This window comes from Heterocephalus glaber, unplaced genomic scaffold, assembly GCF_053883595.1.
Source record: "Heterocephalus glaber isolate CG9 unplaced genomic scaffold, H.glaber_assembly_v1.0 deba00001610, whole genome shotgun sequence".
NCBI lineage: Eukaryota > Metazoa > Chordata > Mammalia > Rodentia > Bathyergidae > Heterocephalus > Heterocephalus glaber.
In genome coordinates, this window is record NW_028258381.1 from 34,103,999 (window position 1) to 34,113,119 (window position 9,121).

The 9,121-nt window shown below is 48.7% G+C and overlaps 1 long non-coding RNA gene across 41 annotated transcripts in view; it reads left to right on the forward strand.

The window, feature by feature from the left end:
* LOC101704410 (uncharacterized) overlaps nt 1–9,121 on the forward strand; it is a 44,800-nt gene that overhangs the window by 32,768 nt on the left and 2,911 nt on the right. For 35 of the 41 annotated variants that reach the window (XR_015445296.1, XR_015445304.1, XR_015445303.1 and 32 more), the window contains one exon: nt 1,060–1,184. This is a non-coding gene — a long non-coding RNA (uncharacterized LOC101704410). The other 6 variants (XR_015445308.1, XR_015445314.1, XR_015445294.1 and 3 more) reach the window with 4 other exon arrangements.

Here is a 9,121-nt window from a genome sequence, read left to right on the forward strand (position 1 = left end):
GTTATGTGTGCAGCTTATACATCATGGACTGAGCAGAGGCCCACACCTTTCCCTGACTATCTCAGGTGTGTGTGGAACCCTCTATAATGAGGATGTTCACAGTGCCCACTCCTGACCATCAGTGCATGTGGTGCCCTCTAGAATGTGGACATGGGCAGAGGACTCACCCCTTGGCCATCTAAGGTGTGTCGAACCCTCTAGAAAGTCAGTATACCCAGAATGCCCATCCTCTTATTCTGAGCATTTTAACCATGTGCAGAGGCCTCTACAATGTGGTTGTGAGGAGTCATGCTGCCCCATGTCCTGACCATCTCAAGCATGCCCATGGGACCATCCCCACGGTGATGTATGTGGATGAGCTCGGAGCTCCTATGTCCTCCTGGCCATCTCAGTGGTGTGTGGGTACTTCTAATACATGGCTGTGATTAGAGTTATAAAGAATCCACTTCTCCACAAAAACCAGGCTCTCCATTGTAAGAAAAAGAAAAGTTTATTCCAGTGAACAGGGACTAGAAATCAGGAAATTTTACTGACTAGCTGGGAAAAGCTGAGTTTATCACATCCATGTATGAGTGGGCTGACAATGGGAGAGGAATAGTGGCAGCTAGCTGGGAGAGATTTCATCCCTGAGAAGATGGGTTAATACCAGGGGAGAGAGATATTAGCAATTAACTGGGAAAGGAATTAGGCTTCTGTAGATATTGAAGGGGCTAAAGAACCTAGGGTGACATATTTATGATTTAGCTGCGGAAGGACGGTCTGGACAGGTATGTATACAATTACTGGACTTTTCTGCACCAGGGGGTTGTAAGCCGCAATTTTGAGTCCATTTGCCTTACTTACTGGGAAGCTGCTGGTATTTCCTAGAAGCAGCTTGTTTATTTCTCCTGTTGATTTAGGGCAGGCCTGACAAGTAGAGCCCCCTACATCCTGACATCACAGGAAGTGAGGAGCATTCTACAATACAGATATGAGCAGAGGCCTCCACTCACTGAGTTTAACCATCACATGTGTGTGGACCCCATATGTGGATCTGAGTACACTCCACCCTGTCCTCAGGTCAGTTGTATCTGCATTGCCTTCTACAACATGGATATGAGCGGAAGTCCTGACCATTGTCACATGGATGGGGACCCCTTACAATGTAGAAGTGAGCAGAGCTCCCCCACCCCTGGCTACCTAAGGTAAGTGGAGAGCCCTGTCCAAAATGGGTCCAATCTGGAACCCCCAGGTCTGACACCTGAGGCACATGTGGAACCATCTGCCAGGTTACCCTCTAACTGTGTGTGGAAACTTCTGCAAGGTGGATATTGGCAAAGCCCCTCATGTCCTAACTGCCAGTAGGGAGATGGGAAAGGACAGCATAAACAATGTAAATGGAAAGCGGACAGCAAACAACCTCTGTGAACTGAATTTGGCTAATGTCACAGCCTAAGCCCTGACTGCTGTACTCCCCTGTGTCACAAGGTTTGTGTGTGTTTTTACATTTTCATATCATTAGGCCAAATAAAGGAAATCCACACTCATCTGGGCAAAGTCAACTCAGGACACAGTGAGAGCAGCTTTCCAGTCACTCACTTAAGGCACAGCAATGCTGACAAAAGGTCCAAGAACCCAACTATGGAGTTTAAATACAGGAAACTCCTGAGAGACCATTTCAGCCACTAACCCATTTCAGAACCAAACTTTCAAGTCTGAACTAGGCTGATTCCTCGGAGTGAATTTGGAAGGTTAACTGAAATCACCCCTTTGTACACTGTCATCCTACACAGCCAAACAGGACTGATGGGCTGCTGCCCAGGACACTGTCAACCCTCTTGATGCCAGCAAAGGCCTTTTAGTGACATCTTGTGAAAAGGTTTGATACTATAGGACACACACCCGGAGGGTGAGTAGGCTGTTTACCAGACCCCAAACATGGACCACAAGCCAGGTCCTGGGCCCCATGCAGACAAGCTGAATGTGCCAGCCACAGCTCAGCTCAGCAAAACAGGAGAGCACTGAGGAAGGGAGAGGCTCTGTTTGCTGTAGGGAGGTCTTCCTGAGACTTAAGACACAAGTGCCTGAAGTGCATTTAACCGTCCAGTTTGAGAAACGTTTGGGTTCTGCATCTTCCCTTCCTGCTAACTCCACACACAGACCCAAAACTATCTCTACAAAGTGGATGTCCACACCCTCTAGACTGGTGCCATTCAGCAAAGCACAAGCACAGTCAGAGGCAGGCATGCAGTGACACCCCAGAATTCACTGTGTGTGTGACCCCTGGATCACCCCACCATTACAGCTCTGGTTCATTCTGATTTCCCAGCTGTGCTCAGCACATCCTGTGGGACACACAGGGACCATGGTGGGGATGATCATTAGAGGGCTCACCGGACAAGTGGCATCTGCCCAACCTAGGGCCATTCTGGCCGCATACCACTGGCTAAAACATTCAGACACAGAAATGGGGCAAAGCTAACTGCTCAAGGTGACGCACTGGGGAAAAGTCCTGGCTTAATCCTAAATCTGGCAACTCCAGATTTGGTGGACTGGCACCACCGAGTGCCACTCAAACATCTGCAGTGAAGCACTCTGGTAACTTAGTATGGCAAACCTTCCCTACCCTGAGCAGAAGGACAGACTTGAAACTGCTGCCTTTACTCAAAAGTACAAGTAAATCTTGAAGTCTACAAAAAGGGTTTTGCACACTATCGACATTTTTAATGTGTTCTACCCTTAGGCCTCCTACCCCACTGGGAGCAGTTAAGCATCCCATGGCAGTTGGCTCACCCAGTTCCAATTCTTAACAATGATAATTGCTAGGAAGGAGGCTCAAGCCTGTTTATTAAAGATGCACTGATTCAAATTAAGCAGCTGCCACCTTTTCATCAGAGAAGAAAGAACAAAACCAATGACAGGTGGTGATAAGGGTGTGGGGCCACTGACAGAAGGAATATGTACTCGTAGGCAGCAGCTTGGCACAATGTGTGCCCAATTCCGATGCAGCAGGAGCAAGTGGGTGACCAAAGAAAGGTCTATCCCTGCAGAAGAAGTGTGACCCACACAGGCCACAGAGCACCACAACCAGTTTGCATACACAGTCCTCAGGACAGCCGTAGGTGTTCACAAGGGTCACACGGAAAAGCAGACAGTGGAGAGGCAAGGTGTGACCTTGAACTCTCGGACACACATTCTTGCAAATGCACAGGAATTTGGGGGTTCAATAGACAGTAGGACTTATTTCCTAGGGTGTGACTGAGAAGCAGACTTTTATGGTCCTAACTTAGCCCCTTATGAGCTATCTGAATGTCTTAAGCAAGTGCCTAAGGAAAACACCAAGCAATTTGAACTTCTCAGCAGAAAGCTCAAGTAGCACATTAAGAGGTTCTGATTGGGCACGGGATTTAGCTCAGTGGTACCTCGCATGCCTCCCAATCAGAAGGTCCTAAGTCCAATTCCTAGACAAAAAAAAAAAAAAAGAGAATTTCTATTTAAATGTGAGGATGGAAAACTGAACACCAAGTCAGGTGTGGAATCTTTAATTTACAGGACCACGGGAAAAAGTTGGAACTGGATGTCATGGTGCACACCTGTAATCCTAACACTGAATAGGCTGAGCCAGGAGGATGTAGAGTTTGAGGTCAGCCCTCACAGTGATTTGGCTGATGTACCTGACAAGTAAACACTGTGTGCATTCAAGGTCTACAGTATGAGTTTGTACGTGTGACACTGTAAACTGAGTTCCCCATCAAGGGAGTTATCACATCCATCACTGTTTGAGGGTTACCATTGGAGTGTTCAGGCGCTGGAGGGACACAAGCACTTTAAACCATGTGGCTGTAAAGCCCAGGTAGATGCTGATGGCCTCCACCCCTCTCCATTCATGCTTCTCACTCTCTAAAAGCACCCACGGGTATAGCTACACCGACATGTCTCTCACACACACATCACCTCAGACCTCTCATCACAACTACAGCTCCCAATCATCCTCCACAATTCTCTTTTTGTCCTTCTTTTAGCCCATGCACAATGGGTTCCTTGTAGCTGGGGCCCCAGCACCTGTTTTGGCTACCTGGATGTTGTAGCTCCCAAGGGGTCTCTCTCCCTCACCTGCAGTGCCTTCCCACACTCCATCCCTGTCTTAGTTTTTCTCCATAGTGCTTATAACCTGCTGTGTGATCCTATTCATCTGCCTCTCTGCTCTAGAATGCAAGCTCACTAGATCCCAGATCTCCTGGTTTGTTCACTGCTATCAGGTCAATGCCCACACACAACAGGAAACAAGGGAGGTTTTCTGAATGAAAGGACGAACGCATGGGTGATAGGAAATGCACAGCATTCCTAACACAGAAAGCAAGCACTGAAAATCCACAGCGGGCAACCAGACCTCTGAGTCCAGCCCACAACTATAAAGGATACAAAGAATCCAGTGCTTGAGTGAGGTCAGTGCCCTTGAGCACCTGGAGCCCGGGTGTCCTCAGGTCCTCCGCACACACCTGTCATGTACCACGCTAACTCTCGCCCACCACAGTCACCAGTGCCACCCATCAAGGCTGCCAGCACACCAAAGTGGACAGCTGACAGGGGCTCATGGTCTACCGCACGGCCCCCACCCCCAGGCACCAGCAGAGGCACCACGCACCTTTCTGCACACACCTGTGCACCCCTGTGCGCGCCTGGGGCCGCTGCCTAAATGGGATAAACTTTCACATGTGTGCCACCTCCCATTGGCCGATGCCTTCCTCCTCCTCCTCCCAACTGACCAATGGCAAGGCGCAGTCTCACCAAGGAGGTGCCGGATCTGGGTGCCAGATGTTGGCATCATCTCCTGGTGCCATTGGTTGCTGGGGATGCCTCTAGTTGCCAGGGCAACTCGGCCTCAGGCCCACTCTGTGGGAGTGGCTGTTGGCATCCAACTGGGACTGAATTCTTAAAAACTAGTGTGTAGAACAGGTGGTTAAAAAAAACAAAACACTGCTTAGGGATTGTTACTGTAGTGCTTATCACCTTTTAAAACGTCCACAGCGTTATGCGTGCTTTGACACGCACAAAGTGTGTGAAGATCGGTCTCCCATGGCACCAGCTCAGGTGAGAATAAGCTTTAGGTGGATTGCTCCAGGTGGGGATGAGCTAAGGGGCAACCTCAGCCAATGAGTGTGACATCAGAGCAGACAGTGAAGACCAAACTTTGCTCAGTCTTTCAACTCTTACAAATAATACTGTGGTCAGGTTGGAGGCACAGGACTCTAATCCCAGCTACTCTGGAGTCTGAGGCAGGAGGATGGTAAATTCAAGCCGTCCTGGGCAACTTGCTAAGAGCCTGTGGTAAAATAACCCTAAAAATAAATAATAAGCTATAAGTACTAGGGCTGTAGCTCATCCTGGCACGTGTGAGGACCTGAGTTCCATCCACAGTAGTGGAAAAGGAAATAATTCTGGGCTCTTTCCTCCGATAAAAAAGAAAGACAAGGAAGTTCTGGTTTAAGGCATAAAGAGCAGTACTTAAAGAGTAAAATATCGCAATGCCATAACCACAAGTAAAAGAAGCCCAGGAATGTTAGCCCAACATGTGGGGCCATTTTCACTCAGGGGTCAGTGGGTTCTGGAAGAGGCAGCTGAGAAGCTGAAATCCTGGACAGGGATTCTGGCTGGTTTGGGGTCAGTGGACCAGAGAATGGCACTTACACTTGGTTTCAGACTGGGAAATTCAGAATTGCAGGGGTTAATTTTAATCAAAAGTTGACCTGCACCATAGATCTTCATGAAATTCATCCCAGTCTGAAAGTACATTTCTATGAGTCAGAATTCATTAGTATTACCAGTAGCCAGCTGAGAGAAGAAAGGCAAGCTCTAGAAGGAGATATTCCAGGCCCCAAATTATAATTGCTTATGGATTCCATCCAGCAGTCCACAGAAATTAGCTGTGTACCTAAGAAGACAACAGAATTTTTGAGACAAAAATCTAACTGTCGAGTCTAGGCTGGCTGTGAACTCAATATATAGGCTTTATTCAAACTCCAGATCCTCCTGCCTCAGCCTCTCAAGGGTCAAGAATACAGGTATCGGGCCGGGGATTTAGCTCAGTGGTTCTGGTGCCTGCCTCGCAACTGCAAGGTCCTGAGTTCGATCCCCGGTACCAAAAAAAAAGAATACAGGTATGGGCCACCACACTTGGTAAAGACAACACTGTCAAAAGTAAAAAAAAAAAAAAAAAAAAAAAAAGGTTTTCATTACACGGTGGATTGCTATCACACACTGAAACACTCTAATTTCATGGGTCATGAAGGGCAGCTCCAGTCACCTCTCACTGTGAGGTCCAATGGTCAGGGTCTCAGTCTCTGCAGGGCCAGGGGCTCAGGGCTCTCCTTGCATGGCATGGGATCCCGCACAGCAGAAGGCCTGGCTTCACTCCAGAGCCTGGGGCCTCTTGGTGTTTACCATGTACCTCTCTGGCATGTTGCTTCTTCAAGGGCAGGGCAGTTGGCATTACAGTTACAACATGCTACAGAGCTTTCTCTTGCTGTGCACCCAACTCAGAACTCAGAATCAGCTAGATCTCCTGGTGCATAACTGTCAGTCCAAGCTCAGCCAGGAGAATGACAAATTCAAGGCCAGTGTGGAAAACTCAGCAACAACTATTATCTCATGAGATGCAACTCAGTGCCCCCTGGGTTCAATCCCCAGTACTGCAATCACTCAACCAATCAGATTTCCAAGATACCCCATACATTGGTGGTGGTCATATATAAGATGACATAGGTGGCTCCAAATCCATAGGCACTAACCAAGGGAGGCAACCCTCCCCCTTAGTGCCAAAAGACTTCACTTGTGTTCCATTTCTGCATTGCAAATGAAACCAAACTTTAACAACTGGGACATTAATTTCACCCACTCTTGGGTCAAGACGGGGAGGCTGAGCTCTATGCCTCCACCATTCCATCTGTCACTTGCCCCACCACAGCCACAATGTCGTTAGAGCCCTGGTGACACCTGAAGGCTTGTCGCGGACCGTGCACTCCCAAGCTCACTCACTCTGGTACTGGGAGGATTCATTCCTCTAAGGGTACTGGACTGAGGGCTCCAGGTCCCTACTGCCAGGTTACCAGGATCGGCTCCACAGGGCAGCTTAGACATAGCAGGTGGCTTCCCTGTGAGTAAACTAGAAGGGGTTCACAGAAGAGACAAGCAGAGCCTCTTTTTTTACCTCCTCTCACAAGTGTCTTCCCACCATTTCCTCTGTGTCCTATTCAGAAGGTCAGCTCAGCCAGGTTGATGTGTCAGCAGGAAGTGGGCATCAGGAGAAGCCACATGAGAGGCTGCCTGTCTCCAGGGGGGAGTGTCATAAATTGTGACCCCAAGACAAGGGTGGTGTTCGGTCATGCCCAGGCCACTGGACACAAAAAGCTTCACTTGTGTGGCTCAACACTGAAGCTCCAGGGATCACGTCTTCTTCCCTAACACACATGTCCTGCCAGGGCTCCCCAAATGCTTCCTATTGGCTCTGCACCAGGCCCAATTAGCATCCTGTCATTGATATGGCTGGTCACTGGAATGTCAAGACCCCTGTTGTCCCTTTACTCACAGACCATTTGGATACTGTCCATCTTGAGACTAACTGGGAACCAGAATTAACACTAAACTGGGCAATAAATGTGGCCCAATGTCCCTTGTGAGTACACATGACTTTCAATTCTCTTTCTTTAATGTGGACAGAGCAGTAGTCATGTGCCAGTTCCCATCTATCTGAACTTTTTGCTGATATATCTGAACAGAAAGAAAGCAATGCACCATGGCAGAGGTCAGGGGCTGACACTCAGCAGGTGACAGACTTGCCATCAGTAGTGTTGACCATGTGGTACCACATATGTGGACAGTGTTGGAGGGAGCATGTCCCCACAGTCCCATGCAGGGGATGTGTTGCCTCAGTTTCTGTCTCCTGGCCAGCCAGAGCCACCTCGGGGACTTCCCCATGCCTGACCTCCTCAGTGGTGCTCACTCTACCATTCAAAGACCCAACAGCCAGCTGTAAGCTCTGCAGTATCCTCACCCCACTCTGTAACTGGCTGTGTCCTCTAGGTCAGAGCCTGCATGGCACAGCTGTTGCTGGCCTTCTCAGCCATGCTGTGTTCCCCTCACTGCCATCCCAGACTGATTGAGTGAAAGGCAGGCTTTGGGCCTCACAGACTGTCAGCTGTGGGTGCTCTGACAACTCTGCTCTCACATACACCCACCCCACATGCCTTCTGCCTGCCCTGTGCTTGCTATCAAGGCAGTGCTGTGGTGTCCCCCTTATCTCCTGGAGGGCATCACAATGCCCAAGTTATCCTTTGAAGTAAAGTATAGAAAAATAACATTTTTTGCACTTGTATTTTTGGGAGTGCTGAAAGTGCCTACATGCAAGGATATCCCAGTATCCCTGAGCATTCCAGCAAAAGAAATGCATTTTAAAATATTATCCCCCACCAAAAAGAACCTCGTTCCTTGGAGAAATGGTGCAAGGCTGTATCAGGAAGTACAAAACAGGCCTGGAGTATCTTGCTAGACTGCTCAGGAAGGAAAGACATCCACCAAATAGATGAGTGTCACACAATGGGATATGAGGAGGACCCTAGACCCAGCAGGAGAGTGAGACTTCCCCTGGGACCACCAAGTAGGTTCTTGGCCCATTTCACAGATAAAGAATTTCAGGATGTGTCAGTGTGAGGCATAGGCAGAATTATTAGAGCACCTTAGAAAGTAAGAAAGAATATGAAGTTCACTCCAGCTTGAACCACTGGAGGGGGCTCACTCTGCTGAGGGGTTCAGACTGCCTGGGCACACAGAACTGTCTTTCCATCTCCACTTTTGCCCTGGAAGCCCTTCTTGAGTGGCAGCCAGAACCTTGTGCATGTGAGGCATCTGCTCTGCCCCTAACCTACAGCCCCATTCCACTAAGGCTGTTTCAGTAAGAATTCCACCATGGCCACTCTAGCCTGACTCTTGCAAAATCCTCCTGAGGACCTCCTGGCCATGTCTGGCCCTCAGGTTGAATAATGCTGGTCTTCTTACTTATGTAAAACTAAAAGTGACACAGTTTACTGTGCTTACTGTTCTTCCTGCAAGCTTCTCAAACCTCTGATGCAACTGTTCCTTATCCTAG